Here is a 19,864-nt window from a genome sequence, read left to right on the forward strand (position 1 = left end):
AATTTTACTAACTGCACTTTGGCTCACATTACACTTTGCAGCAACCTGCCTCTGGGTCAGCGAAGTATTTTCAGCAAGCTTGATTATCTCTGGCCTCTTCCTTGGAGTCAAATCCATGGCAAAATTAGGGAGTTATGGTAAACCAGTTGAGAAACTTTCACAGTATACCTGAACACAAAGCAGCACTGAATCAGCAATACATTCACAACAAAACAGCACTGAATCAGCAAAACATTAACAATGGAACAAATAATGAAGCCAAAGACGATAAGAGATAACCTACAAGTAAAAACAGCTAATAAGAAGAGATATTGGCTGATAACAATGCTACCAACATGACAAAAGTGAAAATTGTCTGCTTGATTCCATCAATTTGCACAAGGGTGTAGAACCTAAGTCTCTGTGGCCACTCATCAATTGCATTACGCCTGTATCGAGAGGGAAATCTTCCACTGCCTTCACAAGATAGTGGTTCAAAGTGGCAATACTGCATTATATCTTCTTGCAAATCATGTCTTGAAGTAAAAGAAAAAAGTAAAGTGTTCCCCTGTGCATAGCACCACGCCATGAAGGCGTATAGGGGGTGTGGGGGTAACGCCCCACACTTTCTTGATCCGGTCGTGAGTGGGGATGATGTGATCAGCATCACGCCCCTAACCGCCTTTACCCCCCAGGGTTTCCCCCAGGTACCCATGTTATTCGACGATGGGTGGGCGCCGGAGCTGCTTCCACCGTTAGAAAAGTTCCCGGATTTGAACCGGCCAGGTAACCCGTTACCTTGAGCATGGTAGTCAGACGCGTTACCGACTGAGCCACCGTGGCCACATGTCTTGAAGTACAGACCACAATTTCTAGCCCAGAGAGCTGAGCTGATGATGACCCATCTGAAAGGGAAATAAAGTTGAGCACAAGTTTGCCTCAAGCCACTGCTGGGTTGTTTGAGCCATATGAGCTGGTGCACAATCCTGCTGAAAACTCTACTCCTGGCAAAGGAATAATATTGCTTAGATCCTTGACAATTGTCTCCTGTTACACTCGGGCTGATGTTTTTACCCCTTTCTTGCAGAAAAGGAGCTCAGTGATGCTATCATAACGCCCCATTTTCCAATAGGCACTTTGCCTTTATTGCTTACTGAGGCTAGAAAGTGGCCTGTATGTTGTTTGTAAGCTTTCAGTCCTAGGTCACTTTGCAACATACGAGACATGGACATTTTGGAACTGGTCAGTTCACACACCATCACTGATTTTTCCAGCAGGACAGTACTTATAGTCCCTGGCTGGAACCATCTTTGCAAGGATGAAACTTTAAATCCTGTTTAACAATCCTCTGGAGGGATGTGTGGGAGATTTGTAATGTTCTGGAATGACGACAAACTGAATGCTTTGGACTTTGTTGCAGAGCTACATGTGCACGTTCGATATTCTCTGGTGTTCGAACTGTCCTTTCAGACCCTGCAGACTTCACATTGATTACCGAACCAGATTGATGAAATTGGTTTATCCACTGGGAAATTGTCCTTCTGCCTAGAACAGGGAAATGGCGGTCTCTTTCACGGCGCATAGTGCATTGGACAGCTGCGACGCTCCTAACACGTGCGAACTCCTCCACTGCCTCAATGCGGATCTGGACTGGCCAACGTTCCATCCTGTAATAATGGCATACCATTGTTAGTAAGGTTAGCTGAAGCAGATGTTTGAGGGTGCCCATGTCTTAGCACTGTTGCCAAATGATAATGTGCTATATCTCGTGGGCCACCCTGTATATCCTTTTTTAAATAAAGCATGTAAACAAGCTAATTTTTCCATGAGACTTACTTTTAAAGGTGGCCGCTACCACCATCCAGTTGGGAACTTGTTGCTTGAAATTGATCATTTATTGTATGCAGGATTTATCAAAAATAACTCCCTCAAATGGTTAGCACTCTTGCCTTTGATGCAAGTATCCTGGCTCGAATCCTGGTTGGAGCTCCAAAATTTTGGTTCTGAACCCACATCATGAGGACAAGAAAGCTACTTAAAAAAATAATGGGTTGCAGACTAAAAAGCCAGAAAGAGTTATCGTGGAATCCATGCATTGACCATGTGTCACCCATTGATAAAGCTAGCTACTTGACAGGTCTCGGTTCTCAAAGGACTGTTGTACCATAGACGTTTTAGATACATTAATGCATGCAAATATGAAAGAAAGACCATGTCCTTACTGCATAAGAACTCGACTTTGTCTGGTAGTTTATTGAGGTTGTGCTCTCTGGGTGGACATTTAAGACAAATAGCAGTATTTATCGGTATATAGAGCTAATCAAAATCCACATATTTCTGATATGTATTTGCATTGTTATTTAGCATTGCTTTTCTGCCACTTTTGGCTAATTGCGATGATGATCACCCTCTATCCCAAAGGAACCTGCTACAGCTCTAACCTAATTTATATCCTCACCTGCAACATCTGTGGGAGCTTCTACCTGGGGGAAACATCCACAGCCCTGAACCTCTGCATCAACAACCACCGCTCCTCAACCCAAAACCTGGACTTTGCTGTTGCCATTCACACCAATCACCACAATATTCCTTTCAATGACTGCTTCTAGGTAGCAATCGTTCACTCCTTGCCTCAATCCACCAACACCTCGGTACGTAGAAGATGGGAGAGGGCCTACATATCAGCCATGAGTGCAACCACACCCCCAGGCCTGAACAAGACCTCCCAGTAATGTCCCTTATCCCCTATCCTCACCCTCACCACCACCTTTCCCCAACCAACCCCCCCCCCCCCCACACACACAGTTTTCGACAAGCCTGGAGAAAGAACCATCTATATATTTTTTGTATCACGGTCAACACTTTTTTTTTCAGGACCTGGTAACACTGCAGGTCATGCTTACTCTTCCTTCTTGTCACCAAGTACTACAATGTCTCTCTACTCCTGAAGATGTGACATACCATCACGAAAATTTGAATTTTTTCTGTGTCCGGTGAGTGTTTCCTCTTTCACTTTATATATATATACAGGGTGTCATTTTAATGGCGCCCATGGACCACAGATTCGTGTAGAGGACATCAAAACAAACTACTTTTTACAGTAACATTTTTCTCGTTGGTGTGTCAATTCGACGCTACAGCCGTTCAAAAAAGACCGTTTTGCCGCCTGGATGCTGGCAACCCAACACAACATTTGATCGTATCTGTGACGTTATTTCCTGCGGCGAAACAGCGCACGGCAGTGTTACAAGGAACACCCAAATTTTGTGAAAAATCACAAACTACCAACCTCATTATTAGCTGTATAACGAAGCGAGAAACGCACCTAGTAAACTGAACGCCATAGCCTACCAGCCAGTAGATCAGCAGTCATCTCAGGGGAAGGGGGAAGTGAACCAACGATATTAGAAATGGTAAAAAACGTATTCAAAATGAAGTGTCATTATCGGATTTTGTCTCAGCCTACATGTCAAATATCAACAACAATAATGTTATTGTACTTACAACTTACATGTGGCTGTTTACGCCCAGCTACATGTCAATTATATTTGCAAATCTCGTTGCAAGGTTTATATATACAGGTTTGTGTCCAGATGCCTTGTGGTACTTTTGTGCTGATAACGGAAATATCTGACGTTCACGTTGTTACATTAGGGCTAAAACACGTACAACCACAGTAACAATCTAATGATGAATCAGTAGCGAATATACTGCCCTGTTCAGAGTTGCAAACTATTACATGTGTATCCGGTGCGTAGATAAATACAGTCGTCGGAGAGTTTGTTTTACTACTATTTATATCCCTGTATTCTCAACTATTTTTGTCACTTGCCTCATAATACCCTGAATATGCATTATATTATGTGTTGCTTACCTTTGGAATTTGAGTTCTTTCATTTATATTTTGTCATCTTTTCAGTGTGTCACAGACAACTAGTATCAGAAGGACGAAGTGGATAGACTAAATTGTAGATACCAACTTGGTAACTAGATTTGCAAATATTTGATATGTAAGCTAAGACAAAATTCGATATGACTACTTCCACTTGATATCTATTTTCTTTCTACCATTTTTCGTATTGTTTGTTTACTTCCTGTTAGGTTACAGAACGTGTCTTCTCGTTTTGTTTTACGGTACATAATGTGGCTGATTGTAGCTATGTCATTTTTCACAGAATATGTGTGTTCCTGGCAACCCTGGAACGCATCGCTTCACGACGGGATATGACGTCACAAATGCAATCAAATGTTGCGTGTGGTTGCCAGCATTCAGGCGGCAAAACAAGCTTTTTTGAACGACTGTAGCGACGAAACGATGCGCCAACGAGAAAAATGTTACTGAGAAAACTTGTTTGTTTTGATGTCCTCTATACGTTTCCGTGGTCCGTGGGCGCCATTAAAATGACACCCTGTATATATATATATATATATCAGGCAGGGAGGGCAGCTACCAGGTTTTTAGATATATTATTAAGCCTAATATTTCTCAAGAGTCAGATGTCCTGTCTTTTGTTTAACAAACTTGACAATATTTTTTTTTATTAAAGTTTGATTTAAGTCCACTTGATGCTCATGATAGGCTAATTGGAACTGGGCCTACAGGTAAAATTTAGGTCCAAACCACTGTACAACATGCCTCCAAAGGGGATTGAATGCAAGAACCCCTAATAATAAATTTTGTTTTATTTTTTTATTCACTTTACTCCTTATACATGATTGTTTAGTTTACTGTAGCAATAGGAGGAATTGTAACAACCACGTACAATAATAACCATCTATTCCAGCACTGAGCTCCTATTTATGCAGAACATACCCCTGTTTCCAGATCATGGCAGATCATACTTGGTTTCTGTTCACAGTACCATATTTTGTGTACATAAAACACTTCAGGTGTAGGATAGAATTGTTTCTCAGTGAGATGAGATTCCCGACTGAAATTTGCCCTCCCAACTGTAACTTCTGGATCTGCCACTGAGATATAAACATTATGTTGCTATTTACAGAATATCATGCTGCTTTGCTTTCATTTCTCCAAGAAGAATACTAGTTATATACAGGGTTTTCCTTAAAGTTCTTCCCACATTTAAATTCACTATAACTTTGTAACGAACATAGATATTTCAGTTAAATAAAAGTTTGTACTTCACAGCAGTCTTTAAATTTTTACCTGAGAACACTGCATATCTGTCATCCTCATCGCCCCACCTCCAACTGGACACCATTCACGTTGATGCATTCCTTCAATCTCGTCCTGAAACCCTGAATAGTTTACTGGCACTGCTCATCTAAAATGCCCGCGATGACTGCAGATATCTTTGCTTTGAGGTTATCCAGATCTCTTGGCTTTTCCGCATACACTTCCATCTTGACATATCCCCACAGTCAACAGTCACACGGAGGCAAGTCTGGCGACCTTGTAGGCCATGATGTAGGTACCTGCCTCCGAATTCTTGATCCAGGAAGTTCCTGACTGCAAGAGCGAAATGGGTAGGTGTCCTGTCTTGCTGGAAGTGCACACCATCCTTGATACCAAGTGCAATCAGCTGGGGAAGGAAGAACGTCTGCAGCATGTTGAGGTCAGTAGCCCCCATCACGATATCATCCTCTGAGATGAAAGGTCTGATTTGGTGATCCGTAGACACAGCGCACCACATACTCAATTTTGGGCTATCCCTCTTGAAGGTTTGGAATCTGCGAACCAGAACACACGATTTCAGCTCTGCATACCACAAAACACACTAACTTCTCCTGAATCGACGCCATCTTGGAATCACCTGATCGCTCGCACTCACATGATCCTCTCAGCGTGCAGTTTTCCCAAACTTTAAAGGCTGCTGTACAGTACAAACTTTAATTCACTGAAATATATATCTTTGTTACAAAGTTATAGTGAATTTAAATGTGGGAAGGGCTTTGGGAAAACCCTGTATATTAAAATATAGTTCTGTATTGATATGTAACTTGCAACATATTAAGCAAGGGAAAATTGTAGTTGCAATATGTTTTCCAGTAACAAACTAATGTGTCTTCACACACAGATTACTTACTAAACAGCATTTACAAACTATCCAATGAGCAAACCAGTAGGCCTGGGTTCTATTCGTGGGGTGCTTGATCTTGGGTGGAAATTTTTCCCAAAATGTCCTCTCCATAGATTACTCTGTGACTCACCAAAGCTCTATCAATGAGTGCATTGGGGGGAGGGGGCTAAAGGCAGCTGGAGCATGATGCTAGATCAAGATGAAGAATGTGTGAGGTACTCCCTCCACACCAGCTAAGTGCCTTCATAGTGCAGTGTAATGCACAGTTTAAAGCTTTACTTTAGTAGCATCATCACTTGGTTATCAAGGGATCCTGGGTTTTATACCCAGTGATGCCACTTTTAAACTGTAGGTCCAGTCCTGAATAGTCTACCTGCGCATAACAAAACTTTCACCAACTTTGATAGCTTTACCATAATCTTTTACTTTTTGGGATTTTAATAAATCACTTTCATATTATATTTGAAGGGCAGGGTATAAAAATGATAAGTGACATTTTGGTCATTTTTGAGTTACAAAGTAAAATGTGCCATCCTTCAATTTTCGAGTGAATTTGCCATGTCATACAATTTGCATTGAATTCTGTGAAAACTTCTGAAATTGATAAACACAACACAAAAGCGATTTATCTACAGTATAGCTTCTAATAACCTTTTTTCTTAATGAACTCAGAAATGACCTGTACTTATCGAATGTGCAGACTTTGCTTTCCTCAGACAGACTTTTAATCTTCCCAGCTGTTTGTCATCCCTGTTGGGTGATGTCAACAGTGTTTTATCCAACGTTTTATAATTTTTGCAAAGAGCTGGTGTCTTCCACCGTCTGTGAGGAAGCTTTTAATACATTCTGACTTTTCAATGTATTGTGCTTGTTTTGCCAGGTCTTTTTACAACCTTGCACTTTTAATTTTTCCCAAGGGTCTTTTTACACCCCTTATTTTAACTTTTTCAGTCAGAATTTTAGATAAGGGGATATTTCCTGGTATACACAGAAGGGTGCAAAATGGCCTTTAGTGCTGATGAACCCAAAACTTTTAATTCAATCAATCAGAAATGACCAAAATGTCACTTACCATATTTTACACCCGAGCCCTTTACAGTTGCCATACATCGACAATAATCTTCATTTTCTTCTAACCATTTACAAAGTTCCTCAATTTCTTTCCCTGAACTGAAAATCGTTACGGTTAGGTTGGACCTTGGGCTTATCTCAGCAGCAACATCTCTTGCTTCAAGAAACCATACTTATATCTACTTATAATACTCTTTAGATCATTCACATTCACAAAAATCTTTGTGTGGATGACACACACTGTTTTCTACGTTCAGTTTCTCATGCTGTAAACTTATTTTTCTATTAGACCAGTGGATTCAAGGTCGATTCCCTCTCTCTTTTCTTTCAGTACTAATTCCTAAAGGGATTTTCATTTTTCACTTGGATCATTTATTTATTTGTTTATTATGCTGCGACATCAGGCGTCTGCCCAATTACAGTGCACAGTAAATTTCCTACATTTGGGGATTTATACACATAAAAATAATATTTATTCACATTTTCAAATATATACAAAATCCATATAGAAGTTACATATATCATCCTTATACATTACCGTGGATAAAAAATGAACCAAATTTTACATAATTACATTCATATATGTATGTGTATATATAAAGAAAGTAATGAAAATAAATAAAAATAAAAAAAGATGTTCAGTAAGAATGTTGTCCATTAAATTGCTTTTATACTCGGGAAATTTAGAAAAAATGTCCAAGTGTACGCCCTTCTCTAACCAGTCATTATATAAGCAACACATCCTAGACAGGGGAGCCATTTCTGAGGATTTTGTAGGGGCGTAGGAAATTGCAAAGAGTTGCTTTCTTAATCGCAACTTCGGATCGGGGACATAAAAAGCTATTTTTGAAAGCAGAGAGGAAGAATCTAATTTGTCGTTAAGAAGTTTGAAAAGAAAAAGGAGCTGATCTATCGTTTTTCTGTTTGCAAGGGAGGTAATGTCTAATTTAATTAGTAATTCGTTATTATGTGTCATCTTTGGATATACACCATCAATCCTAAAAACTACATAATGGCTGAATTAATTTTGAACTTTTTCAATAAGATCTTTTTGTTTACTGGTTTGTGGACTCCACACTATAGATGCGTACTCTAATTTGGGCCTAACATATAGGTTAAATAATGATAACAGCACTTTATTTCCATTGAATTCTTTGCAGTTCTCATAATGAACCCCAGGTTTCTATGCATGTCATTAAAAGTCTTGGTAATATGTAACTGAAACTATAATTTATCAATGAACACTACACCAAGATTGGTGTTTAATTTTGCATACATTTATACAGATTGTTCCTTCCAATAATATTTTTTTTTAAAAAAAAACGTGAACAAATGTTTTCACTTTTTTATGGTATCCGTTAAGCTTGCCCATTGCTATAATACATTATTTAATTTTAGCAGAGAATCTCGGGTTAAAAGAAAAAGAGGAAAATAATGGCATGTTTTGTGGCATTTGAATTCTATTTTTTCTCTCTCTCTTTCTTTTCAACCAAACCAAATATGACTGTGGTATTAATTAGCCTGCCTTTACTGGAGAGTGGATGCAAACATTTGAAGGGCTCAGGTGTAAAACATGGTAAGTGACATTTTGGAGTTACAATGTTCATCGTGTAGTCCATCATAAATGGAGTCGAATCATACTCAAAGTGTTTCATTTCATCAACAGATGATAGAGCTAGACGTGTTGAAAATTATGGTATCTACCAGTTGTTTCGTGTAAAGTACGGTAAGTAGCAAAAATTGCGGCGAAACGGCAGTAACTGAATTGCAACGTGTCTCAGAAAGTTCGCCAGTATTGAGGCAACAGCAAAGATGAGAACGAGTTAGAAAGTGTATATGATTCCCACAATGACCCGGAATATGTACCACCGACTAAGAATGAGGAGAATGAAGAGGTTGCCAATCAAAAAATGCGACTAAAACTGTGCATAGCCACGTACATTCTATTTCATGTAAAACGAGGTATCTACTGTAGATACCATTGTTTACATGCAGCAGTGCTCATTATGGCAGTTTCGAATTAAATTTTACTCTCGTACCTGGATGTGAACTGCGATCTAGTAGAGAAACACATACTTCTTCTTCTACTAGATATAAATAACTGCAGTCACATAGAAATTCGTTTGATTTTTAATTGGGTATGCGCATTTAAGGCTGCTTTAAGATACCATGCCTTACAAGCGTCAAAAATGTATTACACTTAAGGAATATGTAATTTGATCTGAATCATATCAATTATTTGGAACAGTTTAGTATTTTTATAAAATATTTCTTTCATAAATCTGTAATGCGCATTTTAAAAGTTATAATATTTTTATGGTGGACTTAATAACGTATTTGTAATTTAATAAAATTTCGTATGTATGATATGTGTGACACTGATGAAAGCAAATTATTTTATTCTTGATATCGCAAATATGTCTTCTTCTTGGTTCGAATTTATAACTATTTTAATCCATAAGATTATTAGTGAAAACTATTAAAAACTTAAACCCTGTGTACATTTGAAATCATTCTTTACAAACATGAAGTTAAAGAAAAATACAACAAAGTTACAAGGTCATAATTGTGTCTTCATTGATTTGCTTTATTTTACTTCGCATCTTGTGTCACTTTTGGGTTATTTGCGAAGATGGAGATGAGTGATGATATGATGAAATTGATGAATAAGCACTCAAAAACATCCATGCCCAGGCCGGGATTCAAACCTGGGACTCCTGGCATTGTAGCGTGATTTCCTAACCATTCTGCCACGCGGGCCAGTAATTGTTATCTTGTAGAGATTTAAACTAGGGATGGCCTTTTCGAAAAAAATGTTCTTCGATTTTCGAAAATAAAATTTTTCGTTTTTTAGTTTTTCAAAAAAAATAGTTTTTGGAAAAAAATCATTTTGGTTTTTCGAAAAAAAATAGTTTTTGGAAAAAATCATTTTGGTTTTTTGAAAAAAATCTTTTTCGTTTTCGCTTTTTTGTTTTTTAAAAAATCATACTTCCACTTTTCATTTTCGAAAAAAATTATTTTTAATTTTAAATTTTTCGAAAAAAAGAGGCCATCCCTATTTTATGTATAATTTGCTTATTGAATCATGAAAATGTAATATTGCCATTGTATGCAATTTGGATAGTCTATGTAACACAGCTTTGTATCAAGAAAGGCTTGTGAATCGCATTCTGCTTGGCATGCTGAGGTAATGAATAGAGCCTCTCTGTGTGTGAAGTAGATATGTGAAGCTGAAAAACCGCTCATATATAAACATTTTTTTACGAATATTGATCTCCATATAGATACAAGGAAGTTATTTTTAATCACAAGCATCCAGAACTTATTTTTTAAATACTAATGTAATAAGATGATTAAATCTACTGTTCTAATGGTGTTCATTTCAGTCATAGACATAGGAAAGCAATAACTTGTTACAACAAGTAGCTCAGGTTATTGTTTATTGAATACAATTATTATTATTAAAGGCTTTCATTTTTGTGTTACAAATTGTTATGGTTGCTATAAAAAGTCTAATGTCAAAATATTATTATTGAACGGACATCACAAGTTAGCTTGAATAAAGCGGTATCTGATCACCAGGGGGGCTCGAAAAATCCCAGTCGCCAGATCGCCATGGCGACTAAAAATTTCAGCCTGGCAACTGTGATCTTTTACTGTAATGTTTCCGTTCTTCTAATTTTGCATGTACGAAATTTTGAAGATTCTAAGTTCAAATTGCAATACAGAGTAAGTTAGAAAATGATTTTTTTATTAACGTTGTGAACATTTCATAGAATCAATAACTATTCCTTGCTCTTTGTCCCCCAACCCCTATTTTTCTGCTTTCTCACATGATTTAGCGATGTTTTGAATATGGTGTTGCTCAACTTCTTGTAGTATCTACAATTGCCAGTAGGTGGTTTTCCTGGCGCCTAGCTCTGATGAAGATTTTTCGAGCACTGCTGATCACTCATTTTGATAATATCGTTGCATGTAAAGCATGCTAACTACAACAATTCCTTGAACAACCCTGAAACAAATCGCATGTAGCACCACCGGAAAAAAAATCGAATGAAATATCATGTTTGTATGATAGCAAACATACAAGTGAATCATATTTGCTGTAAATAATTTAGAAATTTATTTTAATTTGTAAATCAGATTTTTTTGAAACATCAACTTTCAATATGTCGAAACCAACATTTTGTCACTTACCATGTTTTACACCCGAGCTCTTCATTTAACTTCTACAGAAATGGTAGAACACTGATGATGATTATGATGTGCCCATAAAAGAGGCAAATTACAATAGAGAAAGCATTTTTAAAATAAAAAAAACATGAAGCGCAAAGCAAGTTATTGTATTTTATTTTCTTGTTAATATTTCTTTTGTAAATTATCAGTTTGTGTACTTTTAATAACCTTAATAATACTGCTTAATGCACTAAAAATTAAAAGCTTGGAAAAAATACTTAAGTAAGAAAGCAGAAATGCAACATTTGTCTTCCCCCCCCCCCCCCTTCTCTCCATGTTTAAAATTGTAGTACAACAGACCTCATTTCTTGCGTTTAACAATTAGAGCCTTTATAGTCCGCTGCCAATTGTTGTGGAAAAGAGAAACGAGAACGTTGTTGAGACTTTTCGCATCAGACTTAGTTGATAATTAAAAATCTCAAGTGATGTAATGCCAAACTTCTACATTGGGTTTGATAATAAAAGGTAGTTCTCAATAAACTCACTGGAATTATGCCCAAATTACATAAACGATTATAAACTAAACAAAAGTAGAAGGTATACGCATTGAAGCAAAAGATATACACTGAGTATGGTATACGGTGTATACCGGCATAAACCCTTGACTACACCCCTGCCCAGGAGCCTCAAACCAGTGTGCATTCTGTAGCCTGAGTCAAAGGGTGACAGCTTAAACATCATAACCATGGTATGGGACAAAACATTGTTCAATGTATTTGTAAAAATGAATGTTGAATGTCGTATACTGGAAGCAATTCATATGAACAACAGCATTGTCTTTTTTAACCAAGTTTATAAATTGATATTGTGCTAAAATTTTGCAATGTAAACAATATTCTGGTTTTATTTGTACCTCTGTGGGCCCGTGGGCTATCTGAACTCAGCTGTACCATTGATCAAATTTCAACTGATGTTTGTTTCATAGCACTATAGCCCTGGGTGGACTTTGGTCTCTCTCTCTTAATCAGTCTCCACCTATCGATTTCCTGTCTTCTCCCACTATCTTCTTATCCTCGTGGTTTTCAATTCTTGCATCCATCTTTTCCTTGCATGTCTTCTTTTTTCTGTCTTGCATTCTCATTTGCAGCACATTCTTCTGCATTATTTCTTTAGTGGTGCATTCCTTGTGCCCCAATCAGGCTAATCGTCACAACTTGACAAGTCAATCTATATCAGCTTCATCTAGAATCAGTTCCAAATCTTCATAATTTCTTATTATCTGTGTATTCTCTTTCTTCCAAATGTACATAGCTCCTTCTAAACAGGTTTCTCTGAAAAATACATAAAGTATTCTTCTCGGTTTGTCACCGCTGGCAATTCCAATCCATATGTTACAACAGGTCTCATTACAGTTACATATATTTTTCAATTTTGCTTTCCTACATAGTACACTAGATTGTAGTATCCTAATACTGATGAAATATTTATGTTGTTTACCATTATCCATTTATTAATTTCAACATGTATTCCAGTTCCACTGTTGCTCAAGAAACAAACTCTATGAAACTTGTATTCTCCTGCTATAAATGCATCTCCCTTCCTGATCTTTCCTCTATCAACCTGTAAAAAAAAAGGGGTAAAGTGCTCCCCTGTGCTATGTACCACGCCATGAAGGCGTATAGGGGGTGTGGTGTTAGTGCCCCACACTTTCTTGATCACGGCCGAAGGTGGGGGTGATGTGATCAGCACCACGCCCCTGGCCACTTTTACCCCCCCCCCCCCCCGAGTTTCCTCCACGTACCCACTTTATACGATGCTGGATGGATGCCGTAGCCGCTTGAACAGGTGCAAAAATTTCTGTTGTCCCCCATCAGGGATCGAACATGGGTCTCTCGCATGGTAACCAGATGCCCTAACAACTGAGCTACAGCGTATTTTGTTTTCTCTTCCCTCCTTTTTTGCAAGATCATAGATATTTCTGTAACCTGCAAACAATACTGTATCAACTACATAAATGCAAATATCTTGTCTACATTTATGTGGATGGTTATCTATGTAACTGAGAAAGTATATTAAGAAATGTACATGTAGCACACCTGATGGTTGTGAATTATTGTGAGTAGACTAGACTGTGTTCCTCGCAACATGAAGCCATTCATTCTACATTCTGAAATGTGGTTTAGTGTTCATAACTATTTTCAAATAAATTCAGAGTTAATACAACACCAATTTAGCAACCCCTTGCCACTTCATAACCTATTTTCAGGTAACTTCAAAAGTGATTAAGTTGCATTTGTGTGTGCGTTTTATTTGTGTAAATGTAAAAGAATATTCATAGATGTACCACACCCAGGCCCGTAGCCAGGCAGGGGCCAGGGGGGGCTCAGCCCCCCTGACGGTCAGCAGCCCTCCTAGGTAAAACTAATTTATATTCTAATTTGAGGTGAAGAGTGAAAATGTAGACAGAATATATTAATTTGTTCACAACTTCGTTCGTTCATCTTGTTTATGAGCAGAAGTCTAAGCAGCGGCAAGTGTTTAGAAGATTCTCTAGACTTTAGAAAGTTCTTTCATGGGGAGCCGCCTTTATTTATCTGTACCTTCCCTGCCCCCTCTTGCAGACTCTCGTTTGACAGAAATCTGTGACTTTGATGTCATCATCCATATTCCTTCTGCATCTACGTCAAATGTCAACAGATCCCAAGTTTTATTGCTTTGCCCGCGAGTGGAATGTACAGTAGGCACTATGATTGAAGTGAATATTGTACAGTCTCGGACACTTCTGCTTTGTAGCGATTCCATTGAAAGTAAATTAGGTCATTACAACCCAGAAGTGTCCGTGACTGTACATTTTAACATGTTTGATATAAACGATATAAATATCTGTATCATCAAAAATAGTATGGATGGTGTCCATGGGCGTCCGGAAGGGGGGGCAAGGGGGGCCGTGGCCCCCCCTGGAAAATGAAAGTCAACCAAAATATATGTATTTCACACATATAATTTCATTTTAGCCACAATAATATGTGTTAATTATAGCATGAACACCATAAATTCAAATTTAAGCAATGTTTTTTTTAGGGAACAACACTATTTTTGGGGAAGATTTGCCTTCGTTTGCCCCCCCCCCCTGGAAAAAAATACCTTCCTTGCCCCTCCCTGGAAAAAATCCTGCGGACGTCCATGATGGTGTCACTTCAAGAGATGTTTTAGAAGATGTAGAAAAAACTGTAGTATTTGTATATTTCTAAATTTTATATTTTAATTTAACTTAATAACCCCCGACACACATAATTGAAGACTAAAATTGGTAAACGCTGTAAGTGCCACAAGAATTCAAACACCGTTTTCCACGTTAAACTGTGAAATGTGCCATGCCTTATAATGTGGTAAACGTGAAAAGTGGCTGGTAGCCCTCTAAGTAGTTCAAAGTGCGTGTAAAGAGGTCTCTAGTGTGAACGTTCTTACTGGCTGATGTGCGAAACGATGCGATTTCCCAACACTTTCGTTTTTGGCACTTACAACGTTTACCAATTTTAGTCCTCAATTTACCTTCATTTAATACTATTAAACTTTTGAAAGATGGACTTGGTTCACAAAGCCCCCCCTGATAACCTGTGAGTCCCCCCTGGAGGTCAGTTCTAGCTACGTGCCTGACCACACCCTCCAAATACTCCCAACGATATTGTTTACAATACAATTTTTTATTAAATTTTGACCCCACATTTACATATCCACCCCCTACAATGAGGATACTGATAAAAGTAGGATAGGATATGGTTTTCAACGAAATTTTGTATACTTATTTGTAGCTTTGACCTAGGTAAGAGACCAACCACATCAATTATTTTTCGTCTGGGCCTTGTACTTGATAGATGCAAATTATAACCAAGTTATAGTCTGTGTGGGTTACCTGAACGACAGGATTTTTGTTTATCGATGGGGATGAATATGAAGTATATGTATAAATGATGTGTTTATATGGTGCTATATTATGAGTTAATTTTAATGCAATTAAATCGGTGTCATCATCGTTTGAAGTTGTGTATAAGGACTTTTATTTAACTAGAAGTAAGTCTATACAACGGGGAACGAGATGTCGTCAATCAATACTTTTACAGTTACAGGAGGTAAATTTTTTCAAGATTTGCTTAGATATGTCACTTCCGACACCTCATTGCAGAAGCGTAGTACATCGATATACGTATATATATATCAGCATGCAACACGTTCGAAGCTACATGAATTTTTTTCTGTTAGCCAATCAAAGAGTGTATATTCAAAGAGAAATTGTCCGAGGACTTTAGTACTTTTCTCATTGTTTGAAAAAAATATTTTACATAAGCAAAACAAGTTTCCTACTGCAAACAACATCAAATTGCTGATTAATATTTTGGGCAAAGGCGGAAAACTCTAATGGTGAACTGGTTTATTCCATGTCAATTTACACAATAAAGAATTGAAATATCACCCACCAACAAGGATTTGAACGAAATTTTGTATACTTGTAGACAGTGGTCGGAGGTAGCGAGCTACTTGTAGTGTAGCGACGCTACTGTAGCTAGCTACAAATGTTGTAGCTGTAGCAGTGTTACATTTCTAAATTCGTAGTTGTAGTTGTAGCAAAGCTACAAAATTCCTGTAGCTTGTTGCGAAAATTTTGCTACAGCTACATTTCTTCTCAGCGTGTTGAGGTAAATTTTGTATGTGGCAACAGCCTCAAAAAATTGTCAACAATAACACTTACTTGTGCAAGAGGTTCATAAAGATTAAGTCTCTTACAAGATAATGGAAATACGGATAATCAACATGATAGATATCCTGATATCCAAGATTATGGATGTAATTTTTCATTATTATAGCTATTAATAATTCTGATATCCACTGACAGTATATAGAAAATCCAAATGTCAGATATTCAGATAAAAATATACCAATATATCTAGATATCCAACATACCTATAGATTTCCACCTTTTCAATGGACATTTCCACTCCAAATATGAAATATGTTCTAAATACAATCATTTTATGGATAATGATACGGAAATGAGACGTGCAAAATATTTCGGCAATATTTGTTTTGCTTGGACTTCAAACATTTCTGAAATTCACATCCTACGTCACTGAAATAGAAACGTCCTCTGATTGGCCTGACGGGTCTGGTGGTTTATTCTGAACGCAACTCCAACTGGCGGCTGACCTCGACGGCTATTTCTGACCCTTTCTGTCCCCAAATCGTCTTCGGGGGTGTGTGGCGCGATGGGCGTCAACAAACTCAGTTGCGAAGTAAAACCAGAAGGGGTCACATCGCTCTCCCGAAGCAACGTTGCCAAGCGTACTTCTGTTTTTGCCAGTTGTCTATTTGCGTGTTTCTAGAGTGTTTGCGTGTGGAACTCTCATGTAGAACTACGTGTGCAGTTGCACTACCATTAAGACGCGGCTGATTTCTGGTGCTGGCAACATCGTTGCCTGAGAAGACTCTCTCGCGCTTTACAGTACATTTGGCAACATGTGGTGGACCCAACGTTCATTTGTTTCGTCCCGCGAACAACGTTCGGTACCTTGTGTCTCGAAAATGCCCGATTTCAGTCGAAGAAAATTCAACTGATCGTTGATTCGCTGTTTCCCAGCCGCCAGTTGTAGTTGCGTTCAGTATAGTCATGAAGGTGTGCAGTCAGGCGTGCAGTGCTATCTGTTTTCCCCGTAAACTTCTCTTATGCCGGCCTCCGTGGCGGAGTGGTTAGCACACGCGCTATGAAGCTAGGGTTCCCGGGTTCGAATCCCGGCCTGGGCGTGAATGTTTGTGAGTGTCCATTCATCAATTTCATCATGTCATCACTCATCTCCATCTTCGCAAATTAGCCAAAAGTGGCACAAAAAGCGAAGTAAAACAAAGCAAATAAAAAAAAGCATTTATCTTATCTAAGGTCGCTTTTCTACCAGTCTTGGCTAATCGTGACACTGAGGAAGGATGAACGATGATTAGTAGTGTGCGGAGTGAAAGTGCAAGAGGATATAATCCCCCAAATAGGCGTTTTTATTTTAGTTTTTTTTTTTAGTCCACGCTATGCACAGATAGGCTGATCGGGAATGGACCTACAGTTTAAAATGCGATCCGAATGACTATTTGCCTGTTCCGGGTATCGAACCCGATCTCCCCTTGTGTCATCGGGTGATATTCACAACTAGGAGAACTTATACCATGTCATCACCCCCTCTCCTCCTCCTATCCGCAAGGTTCTCACAAACATCCCTCCACATAACACCTTCAAGGGCTCATGAGATGAAATTAATGGATATCACACTCTTATCTTATTACTATTTTGCACAACACGAGACTTTGCAAAAAGCACTGAGAGATTTTAGGATATTAAATAGTGAAAATAAAAGACAGCTGTATGTAGAACTCAGAAGAAAATATAAACAAATCATAGAACAGGCGAAGCAGGATTGGAAAATAACAAATACGGAGATACTAGAAGCAGCAATGAAGACAAAAGACAGTAGAGCGATATGGGGGGTGATAAATAAGCTAAGGGAAAGTAAAGGGACCAACAGTACCATATAATAATAATAATAATAATCCGTTGCGCAACAGCCCATGAAGGGCCTAGGCATACCTACCGACTGCCGGTCTCCCTCCCACACTTTCCTTCGTCACCTCTAAGCGTGGAGATCTGCAACCAGTAGTGGAATAGTCGGGGGGTCAGCCCGACGTATCCCCAGCCGTTATAGTAGGTCGTCTCGACCGGATTACGCTCACTCATTCGGAGCTCCCCAATTTCCTCACGATGGTGGGTTGCCACCGGCCCTATACGTAGGCCGAATAAATTCCGACCAGAGCCGGATTCGAACCTACGCTGTCCCGCAGCGAACGATCTCAAGACGAGTGAACGCCTTAACCCGCTCGACTACGGAGGAGGACACCAACAGTACCATAGAGCCAAAAACATGGGGTACATATTTTGCAGAACTATACAAAATAGAAGAGTAGGAAGGGGGAAACAATGGCGTAAATGGAATTTTCCAACCAATCCTGGGGACACATATTCCTGTCCTAGATAATGGAATAACAGAGACGGATGTCAGACGGGCAATACAAAACTTGAAAAGCGGAAAGGCTGCAGGGGCGGATGGAATTTTGGGGTAAATGGTATAAACAGGACTACAAAGGTCCAATATGGTGGGAGTAGCTACACGTTTATTTAATAGTATGTACGTACAACAGGGGATTATTCCCCGAGTGCTGGAGCCAGTCTATCATCTGTCCCATTTACAAAGGAAAGGGGGGTATGGACAATCCGAACAACTATAGGGAGATCTCGTTACTTCCAGTATTAAGAAAAGTCTACACGAGCATATTGTACTGGAAAATTAAAATATGGACTGACATATTCGACAAAATAAAGCCATTACAAACCGGATTTAGAGATCAAAGCACCACGTTGGACAATATATTTACACTCCAAACATTGATGGAAGAAAAACTGATGACAAAGGGAGGGAAGCTATATACCTGTTTTGTCGACTTCCAAAAGGCATTCGATACTGTAAATAGAGAGATATAGTGGCGTATATAGAGGGTGAAAAAGCCGACACTCCCAAGGTGGGGACGACAAGGACCGGCGCTCCTGTTCGCAGATGATGTGGTTCTAATCTCAGAGACAAATGCCGGCCTACAAAGGGCTCTGGACGGATTGGAAAGATACAGCAGAGAATCCAAACTGCAAGTAAATCTCGCAAAAAACAAAAATTATGGTGTTCAAGAACGGATATGTAGCTATATGGAAAGGACGAAAGGTGGACTTTCAGAGGGCAAGAATTGGAAAGGAAAAATAATAAAATACTTGGGACTAGTTCTCACTATCGCAGGGACATGGACAAGACATGCAAACGGTAGAAGAAAAGGCTGGGGTAATAACAAATGAAATAATGCGGACAGTATGGAATTTGGAGAAATACGATATACATTTTGTGGAAAAAAACTATATTGTACATTATTAATAGGGTCAATAGGGTACGGGAGGGAGATATGGGGAGCAAAGAGAGGCGATGTACTAAACTGAATCCAATGCACATTTTACAAGAGGGCTTTGCATATCAGCATGGGCACTGCAAACTGCGGCGTACTGCGGGAACATGGACTGGTCAGGGAGCATACGTGGGGCATGTTGAGAAGGGTTAAATACTGGGCGACATTAATATCGAGACTGTAAAAGGGCAGGCGCTGATGCAACAGGTACACAGCCAAACTATACGAAATTGGACTGGGATGGATCTGGAAGGGAGAACACGTCGACCAGGGGACATTGCAATTAGTGAAACAAAGATTAGAGGATATGGATAGGCAGTAACTAAGAGATCGCTCGAACTTCAAATAAGGGGACCGCGGGAATGGGAACAAGTAGCGTACATCAAGAAGGTGACATGGTGGCAAAAAAGGGGTTGGCATGGATGAGGCTAGGGGGATGGAGACACAATACAGTAAAAAATGAGGAAGGGAGATATAAATGCGTATTATGCAATGGTGATGATGGGACAGAACATTTATTCTTATGTCAGGGCACGCGCGTTCGGCAGTAGGAGAAGCTCCGC

The sequence above is a fragment of the Lepisma saccharinum genome, chromosome 1, assembly GCF_977018435.1.
Source record: "Lepisma saccharinum chromosome 1, izLepSacc3.1, whole genome shotgun sequence".
Classification (NCBI taxonomy): Eukaryota; Metazoa; Arthropoda; class Insecta; order Zygentoma; family Lepismatidae; genus Lepisma; species Lepisma saccharinum.